The sequence below is a fragment of the Pipistrellus kuhlii genome, unplaced genomic scaffold (genome assembly GCF_014108245.1).
Source record: "Pipistrellus kuhlii isolate mPipKuh1 unplaced genomic scaffold, mPipKuh1.p scaffold_m20_p_3, whole genome shotgun sequence".
NCBI lineage: Eukaryota > Metazoa > Chordata > Mammalia > Chiroptera > Vespertilionidae > Pipistrellus > Pipistrellus kuhlii.
In genome coordinates, this window is record NW_023425529.1 from 181,772,564 (window position 1) to 181,782,981 (window position 10,418).

Below are 10,418 nucleotides of genomic sequence, written 5' to 3' on the forward strand. Positions count from 1 at the left end.
CCTGCTTGTGTGTGTTAGTGTGTGCATGTGCGTGCGTGTGTGCTTGTGTGCGTGTATGTTAGTGTGTGTGTGTTAGTGTGTGCCTGTGTGTGCGTGCGTGCTTGTGTGCGTGCTTGTGTGTGTGCTTGTGTGTTTGTGTGTGCACGTGCTTGTGTGTGCATGCTTGTGTGTGCCTGTGTGTGTGTTAGTGTGTGCCTATGTGTGTGAGTGTGCTTGTGTGTGTGTGTTAGTGTGTGTGAGTGTGTGTGAGTGTGTGTGTGTGAGTGTGTGTGTGAGTGTGTGAGTGTGTGTGAGTGTGTGTGAGTGTGTGTGTGTGTGTGTGTGAGTGTGTGTGTGTGTGTGTGTGAGTGTGTGAGTGTGTGTGAGTGTGTGTGTGTGTATGTGTGTGTGTGTGTGTGTGAGTGTGTGTGTGTGTATGTGTGTGTGTGTTAGTGTGTGTGTGTGAGTGTGTGTGTGAGTATGTGTGTGTGTGTTAGTGTGTATGTGTGTGTGAGTGTGTGTGTGTGTGTGTGTGTGTGTGTGTGTGTGTGTGTGTGTGTGTGTGTGAGTGTGTGTGTGTGTGTGCCTGTGTGTGGGCGGGTGGCGGCTATGGCGGTAGGAGGAATCCTACAATGGTGGAGGTGCCCTGGGCAGAGCTTGAGTGTGAGGTGGGATGCTGGCAGCACCAGGAAACGGCACTTCCAGGGAGCTGCCCGCTGCGGCTGAGACGGAGGCGGGCGGTGGGCTGAGAGGTTTGAGCCGGTGACGTGGCCACGAGGACCGCTGCCTGTTCCCTGTGCCTCAGAGAGCACCTCTCTGGCCTTCCCCTGATGGCACCCCTTCCTTCCTGGACCTCGCACCTCTGTTCCAGGCCACACTCCGGTACCAGCCCCTGTCCTAGCGGCCCTGGCTGCATGGCGTCTCCCGTGGGCTCGCCTTCAAAGGGCGGGCTGTGCTTGCTCAGAGGGAAGCGGTGACGGCGTGGCCAGAGGCAGCCTGGGGCTTCGGGATCCACCCGGGGTGGGAGGCTCCTCAGGCGAGGAGCAGAGTGAAAGGGAGGGTGCTGGCCCGGGGTTGGGCCTGTATCCCTCTGTCACCACGGTATTGTACCGAGGAGTCTGAGAATTCCGCATTCAACCACAGCCTTTGGGAAGTTAGGAGAAGAGAACATTTTATATTTTAAAAAGATGGAGTGGTCAGGCATGAGAGAAGTTTGGAACCCAGTTTCTTCCTTCCTTCCCTCTCTCCCTCCCTCCTTCCCTTTCCTTCCCCTTCCCCTTCCCCTTTCCTTCCCCCCCTTCCCTTTCTTCCTTCCTTCCTTCCTTCCTTCCTTCCTTCCTTCCTTCCTTCCTTCCTTCCTCCCTCCCTCCCTCCCTCCCTCCCTCCCTCCCTCCCTCCCTTCCTTCTTTCCTTCCTAAAATATACTTTTATTGATTTCAGAGAGGAAGGGAGAGGGAGAGAGAGAGAAACATCAACGATGACAGAGAATCATTGATTGGCTGCCTCCTGCATGCCCCATACTGGGGATTGAACCTGGGACCTTTCGGTTAAGAACATTTTTCAATTAACAACCCATTAGCTTGATTTAAAACTCATAATTATTCAGACATCAGGCGAATGAGGGATGGGTGTCATTTCCCACCATGTTCCAGTCTTTGTGACCTTGAACTAGGCAAGAGACATCTTGGAAACTGGCTTTTATAGGCTTGAGTAATTTTCTAGAATTCCCAAGTTCATTAGCTTCTGTGATGATTCACAGTTGTCCCTAAAATAAACTTTCTATTATCTTGAAAAACCTAGGGATATTATCTAGGTCAGTCATTAGAAGGTGCTTGACTCAACATTTCTGTGAATGAAAGCGTATGAATGACTAAAAGCAGGAAGATTGTTACCTGAGGGTTGAATCTCAGAATATTGCTTGTGAAGGTGTTCCCAGCGAGCATGCTGGCTGCAGACGGGGCCGGGGGCACCGGAGGACATGGCTGTCCGGGATGGTAGGGGATGTGGAAGGGAAAGCAGAGGAAGATGGGCCTGTTTTAGGCAAAGATGAATTTTAGGAGAAGAGAAGAAAGTTTAGAAGAAAAGTAAAGGTGGACTGTGGAGGTTAAAGTGGCAACCACAGAAATTGAATGGCAAAGGGAAAGAACCAATTTAGCAATGTAAAAATACATATCAGAAATCGAATCCATAGACAAAAATCAATTCACAGTGGATTAAAGACCTACAATACATGAAAGACCTTAGCAATAGGGAGATTCATAAAAGGAGGAAACATTCCTGGTTATTACTTGTTTTTTCTTTTTAATTTTTAAATTCCTTTTAGTTTATATCTTTTATTATTTTATTTTTTTCATCATCATTTATCCCCCCCCCCCCATGCCCTCTTCCACCTCCACCCGTCCCTGTCCTCCTCAATCACCACACTTTTGTCCATGAGTTTACTTCCTCTTTTCTTTTTCAATCCCTCCACACCCTCCCAACATTCTCATCTGGGGACTCTAATGAACAAATTGAACCACCAAGCGAAATAGAGACAGACTGATAGATAGAGAGCAGGCGGGGGGAGAGGGGGAGGATAGTTTATAGCTTTTATTATGAAGAATTTCAACTACATATAAATTTAGACAAAACACAACAATGTATCCCCAGGTCCTCCTCACTCACCCCCAAAACTAGCATCACCTGGTCTTTACATTATAAACTGAAAAGAAAAGGTTCCCTGGTGCCTTAACTGGTATGGCTAAGTGGATAGCACATGTGTCAAACACAAGGCCCTCGGGCCAAATCCGTCCCGCCAGGCCTTGCAATGTGGCCCTCACCGCGCTGTCATCACTGCACTCCGCTGCGTTTCCATCACAATGACAGTTTATGACCATTCAGTAAACCATTCGGCCCGCGATTTAGGCTGGATTTTAGATTTTGGCCCCTTCTCTGATTGAGTTCGACACCCCTAAGAGAGTTGGCCTGTGGACTGAAGGGTCCCAGGTTCAATTCCGGTCAAGGGCATGTACCTTGGTTGCGGGCACATCCCCAGTGTGGGGCGTGCAGGAGACAGCTGGTAGATGTTTCTCTCTCATTGATGTTTCTAGCTCTCTATCCCTCTCCCTTCCTCTCTGTAAAAAAAAAATCAATAAAATACATTTTTTTTTTTTTTTTTTTTTAAAAAGAAAAGGTCCCCTGGCTCTTCCTTTCCCCCTGGCTGCAGCCACCAGGTGAACCAAGGTGGGCGCTGAGCGAACATTCAGGAGCTATGGAGGAAGAAGCAGTCTGATGTCATGTGCTTCCTTCTCTGGGTGCGCTGCTGGCAGAGCCGCCAGCATTCTGCACTCCACAGCCTCTCCCCGCACCCTTCCTTCTCCCCACACCTTCCCCCCTCTCCCCTCCCCCCTCCCCGCAACCTGGCCGGACAAAGCATCCCAGCTGGGATACAAGGCCAAGCAAGGTTATGTCATAGGTTGGATTCGTGGTGGCCAAAAACGCCCTATGCCTAAGGCAAGCCTGTCCATCAGGGGGTTAACCAGCTGAAGTTTGCTCAAAGTCCTCAGTTTGTTGCCCAGGAGCAAGCTGGATGCCACTGTGAGGCCGAGTCCTGAATTCTTCCTGGGTTGGTGAAGGTTCCACCTACAAATTCTTTGAGGTTGTCCTGATTGACCCAATCCATATGGCTTTCAGAAGAAATCTTGACACCCAAGGGGTCACCAAACCAGTGCATAAGAACAGGGAGATGCAACAGCCGTGGCCTTGGGAAGGGCCACAAGTTCTAACACACTATTGGTGGGTCTCGCCAGTGCAGTTTGGAGAAGGTGCCATATTCTCCAGTCCCACTGTTACCGCTAATATAATAATGCTTGTAAAATTCTCACCTAATAAACAACTTTGAACAGCTTCTTTTTGGTACATCTGGATTGCCAGCATCACTGCTCTGGCATTTGGGGGCCATTATTAAGGAAAATAAGGGTCACCTGAACACAACCTAAGGTGACGTGACAGTGAATCTGATCACTGCAGCGGCTACTAACTAATAGGCGGGAAGCAGCTACAGATAGAGACACTGGGCAAAGCGATGATCATGTTCAGGGTGAGATGGCACAAGATTTCATCCTGCTCCTCAGAAGGGTGAGCAAGTCAAAACTTACACATTGTTTATTGCTGGAATGTTGGTAGCGTTGAAAGAGGTTCAACCACTTTGTAGAGCAATTGGCAGCATCTGGTGAAGCTGAAAATAGGTATACTGCCAAGACCTGGCAATTTCACTCACCCATAAATACCCTAGAGAAACATTGCATATTTGTTTAAGAATGTCATAACAGTACACTTGCAATGGGGTAAATATCCTTTATCAAGTTAGATAATTACACTATCATTGTCATACAATGCAATAGTATAGAGAAGTTAAAATGAATGATTTAGAACTACAAATATTGTGTTTTTTGATAAATCTAAAAAAAAGCAGGTTGCAGAGCAGTGGAAAAAGCACATTGTAGAATGGTATGTACAGTACATATAACATTATTTGAAAATCCCAATATGTACACATATATATGTAGATATACACAGACATGTACACAACTATTCTGCAGAAAGTATATATATATATATATATATATATATATATATATATAGACATATACATGTATATATATATAGATAGATAAATAAGTATAGTTCTCTGCAGAAGAAAAAGGACTACATATTTATAAAGGGATTTACCTCCCCTGTAATTATTTTTATTTTAGAATGCAGGAAAGAAAGAGAGAGGGAAGGAAGATAGGAGGAAGAAAAATGGAAGGAAAGACCTCAATTAAACATGATGAAGCTTTGTGGTAGATTCCAGGGTGTTAAATTGCTCTTTATACTTTTCTTCACATTCAAAGTATTTTATTCCCAAAAAGAACACTTAGCCCTTGCAAACATTTCAGAAACTACATAAAAGGGTGAAACAAAGTAACCTCTCATTCAAAGAATTTGCTTAACATTTACTGCATATTCTTCCAGACAGTGCTCTACTTTCACTAGCCTGCTGGCCATCTACATCATTTTTTGGTATCCTTCCTGAAGAGGTCAAAATTTCTCAAAAATACCCTTCTGATTCATGAGGTGAATGATACTGACATCTGTTCTTTTTCTGAGCCTTCGGAAGGATTCCTTTCCTTGATTCTACAGTATTTCCTCATGGTTCCATAGTCCTGTTTACAAGCAGACTGTGTGGCTTGTCCTTTGCCCACTCTCCACGTGGGGGCTGACTCCATCCATCTCAGGTCTAGTTGAAAGAAGGCTGTGTGCACGCACACCAGTCTCAAACCAAGTCTTCCCGTCCGACAGGCATTCACGGAGAGCCCCCTGGTTGTCTGAAACAAGACATCTCCTAAATGCACCACCTGACTTCTGACATCCTTAAAACAGATTATGTAATTGATGGGAAAACTACAATTTCCCGTGGGGCTCTGCTCCCAAGTGCCTTCCCCGCTGCGCCTGCGCATTCCGAAGGCGGACTACAAGTCCCAGGATGCTTCGCACTGCCCTCGGCGTAGCTGTACTTCCTGCCGCGAGCTTCTTGGGTAATTGCGGCTCAGCGAATCCTGGGAAAGCTCAGGTGGGCGGGGTCTGTGGCCGCGGGGGAAGCTCTGGGGAGTAGCTTGTTTGTTTTCTGTCTCCAAAAGGGCACGACACGGCTGTGGAGTTCTCTGCGGTGCACACTTTTTGCTTTTTCTGAACCGGGAGAGGGGCCGCTGCGCCGCCGTTCAGGCAGGCTCAGCACCGGTGGTTCGCGCTTGTCCTTGAAGTTGTCCGAAATCCCTCCCAGGGGTGAAATAGGCTGGTACCCGGCCTGGATTGGAGTGGTGGACTTTGTTTTCTCCCTCACCCCACCCTCTGTCCCCGGAAGACACCTGGTGGGGAATTGGAAGATATCCCCCCCCCCCCCCCCCCCCGGAAGCCCAGGCACGCGTCCTTGGACGATTGTCCTTGCAGTGTTGTACTTGGCTTTCGTTCGGCCTGGGATCCCTGTTGTATGATCTTTCAACTCTGATATTTACAGAGAAGAAGGGAGAGGGATAGAGAGAAACATCAATGAGAGAGAAACTTCAGTCAGCTGCCTCCTGCACACCCCCTACTGGGGAGGTGCCTGCAACTAAGGTACATGCCCTTAACCGGAATCAAAACCTGGACCCTTCAGTCTGAAGGCCAATGCTCTATCCACTGAGCCAAACCAGTTAGGACCAGGCATTTTTCTTTTTAAAGTCTAGAGGAATATACACTCACATTGAACCTTATATATATCTTCTTGCTTGTATATAGGTACAAACAATTTTTTTGTTTCATCCCCTCTGATAAAACAATTTTTCTTTTTCTAAAAAAAAATATTTTTATTTATTTCAGAGAGGAAGGGAAAGGGAAAGAGAGAAACATCAGTGATGAGAGAGAATCATTGATCGGCTGCCTCCTACACGCTCCCTACTGGGGATTGAGCCCACAACCCAGGCATGTGCCCCTGACAGGAATCAAACCCTGGAACCTTCAGTCTGCAGGCAGATGCTCTACCCACTGAGCCAAACTGGCGAGGGCCATCATTTTTCTGATGTGTGGATTATGTGCTTATCAGAAAAACACTTCATTTTTATAAAGATAGCATGGACCTGGTCATTATATAACATCATATCTGATTTTAACTTTTTGTGAGGAAATACAGGCAGGAAGCAAAGTAGATTTCATGTAGAAGAAAGATGAAGGCCGGATATTTGAGGTTTTGGTTTTAGTCTTTCTGCTTCCTGTAGTATCTGACTAACTCTAGTTGTAATGTTTCATGTTTATTTAAGGTGTGGGCAGATTGTAAAAAATAGACAATTGGCTTCTATGTTCTGAGTTCTGTTTTTGTTTCTTGATTTTTAATTCTATTGTTATGTTTAAGAATGGTAGATGCTTTTAGCAGTTCTTTTTTTTTTTTTTTTTTTCTTTTTTTTCTTTTACCTAAGGCCATTTCTTCACCTAGAGAGGAATGTGAAATTTGGAGTAACATTTGTTTTTGTGTCATCCAATTTAGGATGGCTGGACTTTTGTGGGAAACAGTGGTGACCTTGATCTTCCTTTAAGATTACAAGATAATTTCTTGTCTAAACATTAGTGATGGGATCATAAAAGGCTCATTGTTCAGTGCTCTGTTTCCCAGGTGGAAAAAATACTGATTTAAGCAGAATTACTCTCTGTTTTCCTGTGTATTATGTTTTAGATATATTCATAATAAAGAAAACAGTACTTTCAAATTTATTATTTTTCAAATTAAGGATAATTGTTGTCGATTTAATTCAATGCCAAATTGAGACTAATTGATTACCTGTCCAAGGCATTACAGTATCTTGATGAATCCTTGCCTAATAGGAATAGCCTAGGATAAATTAGAGTAAGACTCCACATATAACGTTGCTTTATTTTAATGGTGGGGTATCCAAATCTGTATCCTTTCTGATAGTTAAAGCATCTGGCAGAGATGGAAGCCTCAGCCTCTGATATTAACCTTGTTTCATAGCCTCGGACTTTTTGTTACCCAATGTGGACCTGTCCAGAGTGGATCTGTCCCCGGCTGGCACGTGGTGTGTGGGTTCTTGACGTCTTGCAGGAAAGGTTTCACAAAGTGAGTCCAGGTGATTTTGAGAGAACATTGAACAAACCTGGGGGCAGTGAAACAAAGGAAGGACTTAGAGTCGAAGAAGCAACAGGGGAGAGCCTGGGTGGTGCTCTGCCCTGGCTCCCTAGAAACATTCTAGGAAAGAAGTGAGCCAAGGTGGAGCTGCAGTTAGCTCACTGGAGATAGGGTCAGGGAGTAAGCACAGGATGAGCTGCTGCTGCACGCTGCTCCCTGGTTGCCAGTCTCATGGGGACCCTCAGGGTTTAGGAGGAAGTAAAAAGTGCATGCCCGAGAAGGGGCCTGGCCATGCTCTAAAGTAGGGGTGTCGAACTCAATCAGAGAAGGGTCCAAAATCTAAAATCCAGCCTAAATCGCGGGCCGAATGGTTTACTGAACAGTCATAAACTGTCATTGTGATGGAAATGCAGCGGAGGGCAGTGATGACAGCGCGGTGCGGGCCACATTGCAAGGCCTGGCGGGACGGATTTGGCCCGCGGGCCTTGTGTTTGACACATGTGCTCTAAAGCAAACCTGAGCTGGTGTTGTTTATCTTGAGGGTCTTACCTCTTGTCTGTGGGTGAGAATCTTAGGGGAGGGTTTCAGCAAAATATTCATCAGCTTTTCAGGTGCATCAAATGATTATTTGGGATTTTCTGCTTTACTTTTATCTTGGGTCTGTCTGGCTCTAATTGTTGTTGTGTTTTTTGTGTTGTTTTTTTTTTTGTTATTTGTTTCCCAGACTTCATCTGTCCTTGGGTTTGGCTGCCACAAATGGCATTGATTGTATCTTTGCAGATTTTCCCCCCTCCATTCTATAGGTTGTCTTTTCACTGCCTTGATAGTGTTTATTGTAGCACAAGTTTTTAATGTTGAGTAGATCCAACTTATTTTTTCTTTAATTGGTTGTTCTTTTGGTATCCTATCTAAGAAACCATTGCCTAACCTACGGATGTGAAGATTTACACCTACATTTCCTTCTAAGACTTTTACAGTTTTAGTTCTTATATTTAAATCTTTGATCCATTTTGAGTTATTTTTTTTTTGTAAATGGTGTGAGGTAGGGTCCGAATGCATTATTTTACACCTGTGTATCCACTTGTCCCAGCATCATTTATTAAAAACACTATTTTCCCCATTGCATTATATGAGCAGCATTGTTGAAAAGCAATTGACCATAGATGTCTGCATTTTTATTCTATAATATTAAGCTACATCCTCATGCCATTATCACAGTCTTGAAAAGTGTAGCTTTGTAGTATGTTTTGAAATTGGGAAGTATGAGTCTTCCAACTTTGTTCTTTCTCAAGATTGTTTTGGATATTTATTTATTTTTATATTTATTTATTCAAAATGGCTGGGGCTAAATCCTCCATTTTCTTTCTTTCTTTCTTTCTTTTTTTTTTTTAATAAAATATATTTTATTGATTTTTCACAGAGAGGAAGAGAGAGGGATAGAGAGTTAGAAACATCGATGAGAGAGAATCATCGATCAGCTGCCTCTTGCACACCCCCTACCGGGGATGTGCCTGCAACCAAGGTACATGCCCTTGACCAGAATCGAACCTGGGACCTTTTTTTTTAAAATATATTTTATTGATTTTTCACAGAGAGGAAGAGAGAGAGATAGAGAGCCAGAAACGTCGATGAGAGAGAAACATCGACCAGCTGCCTCTTGCACACCCCCTACTGGGGATGTGCCCGCAACCAAGGTACATGCCCTTGACCGGAATCGAACCTGGGACCTTTCAGTCCGCAGACCGACGCTCTACCACTGAGCCAAACCGGCTTCGGCGAACCCAGGACCTTTCAATCCGCAGGCCAACACTATCCACTGAGCCAAACCAGTCCCAGCATGTTTTGGATATTTAGAATCCCTTGAAATTCCATGTGAATTTCAGGATCACCTCATAAATTTCTGCAAAAAAAAAAAAAAAAAAAAAAAATGCCAGTCAGGATTACTTACGTTTTTAAGAGTAACACTATGGCTATTATGGGGAGAACATATTATGGATAAACCAGTGAAGAGACTGCTTTAACAGTCCAGCTGAAGGATGAGGTTGGCTTGGTACAGAATGAGCTATAGAATTTGTAGGAGTAGTGGATTTTGAAGATGTGACTCCCCAGATTTGCAGATGGATTATACATAGGGTGTGAGCAAAAGAGACAAACTAACAGTAACTATGTTTTGACATAGGCCACAGAATGAACACTGTTGCCATTTACTGAAATGGGGCATGAGGAAAGAGAGAGGTTAGGGGACAGAAATCAAGAATTTGCTTTCGGACATGCTATTTGAGGTGCCTATTAGTAATCCTTATGGAGATGTCAAATAAAAATACATGCTTGTGTAAATCTGAAAAAGGTCAGAGCTGAAATATAAGTAAATGTACAGGTGATATTCAATGTCTTGGGACTGAATGAAATGAGTGAAGGAAGGAGTGTGAATAGAGAGGAATCCTGAAAACTGATGGTGGGGTAAGAATGAAGTTGAAGGCCTAATGCTACCTGACATCAAGATTTATTATGATAAAGTTACAGTAATCATGATGGTATGACATTGTTACAAAGACAGACAAATAGGTCAGTGGAATGGAATGGAGAGATCAGACTTATCTCCACATATAGACAATTGATTTTCAGGTGCAAAGGGAATTCTGTAGAGAAAGGATTATCTTTCAGTCAGTACTGCTACAACATTATATATCCCTATGCCAAAAAACCCCCACAAAACAAAACAAAACCCCAACACAATACACAATATACAAAAATGGACTCGAGTAGATTATAGGCTTAAATAACAAACCTAAAATTATAAAAG

At 44.1% G+C, this 10,418-nt stretch overlaps 1 pseudogene; it reads left to right on the plus strand.

The window, feature by feature from the left end:
- The first annotated feature begins 588 nt into the window (after positions 1–588).
- On the plus strand, positions 589–3,816 carry LOC118729731 (annotated as a pseudogene).
- The last annotated feature ends 6,602 nt before the right edge of the window (positions 3,817–10,418 follow it).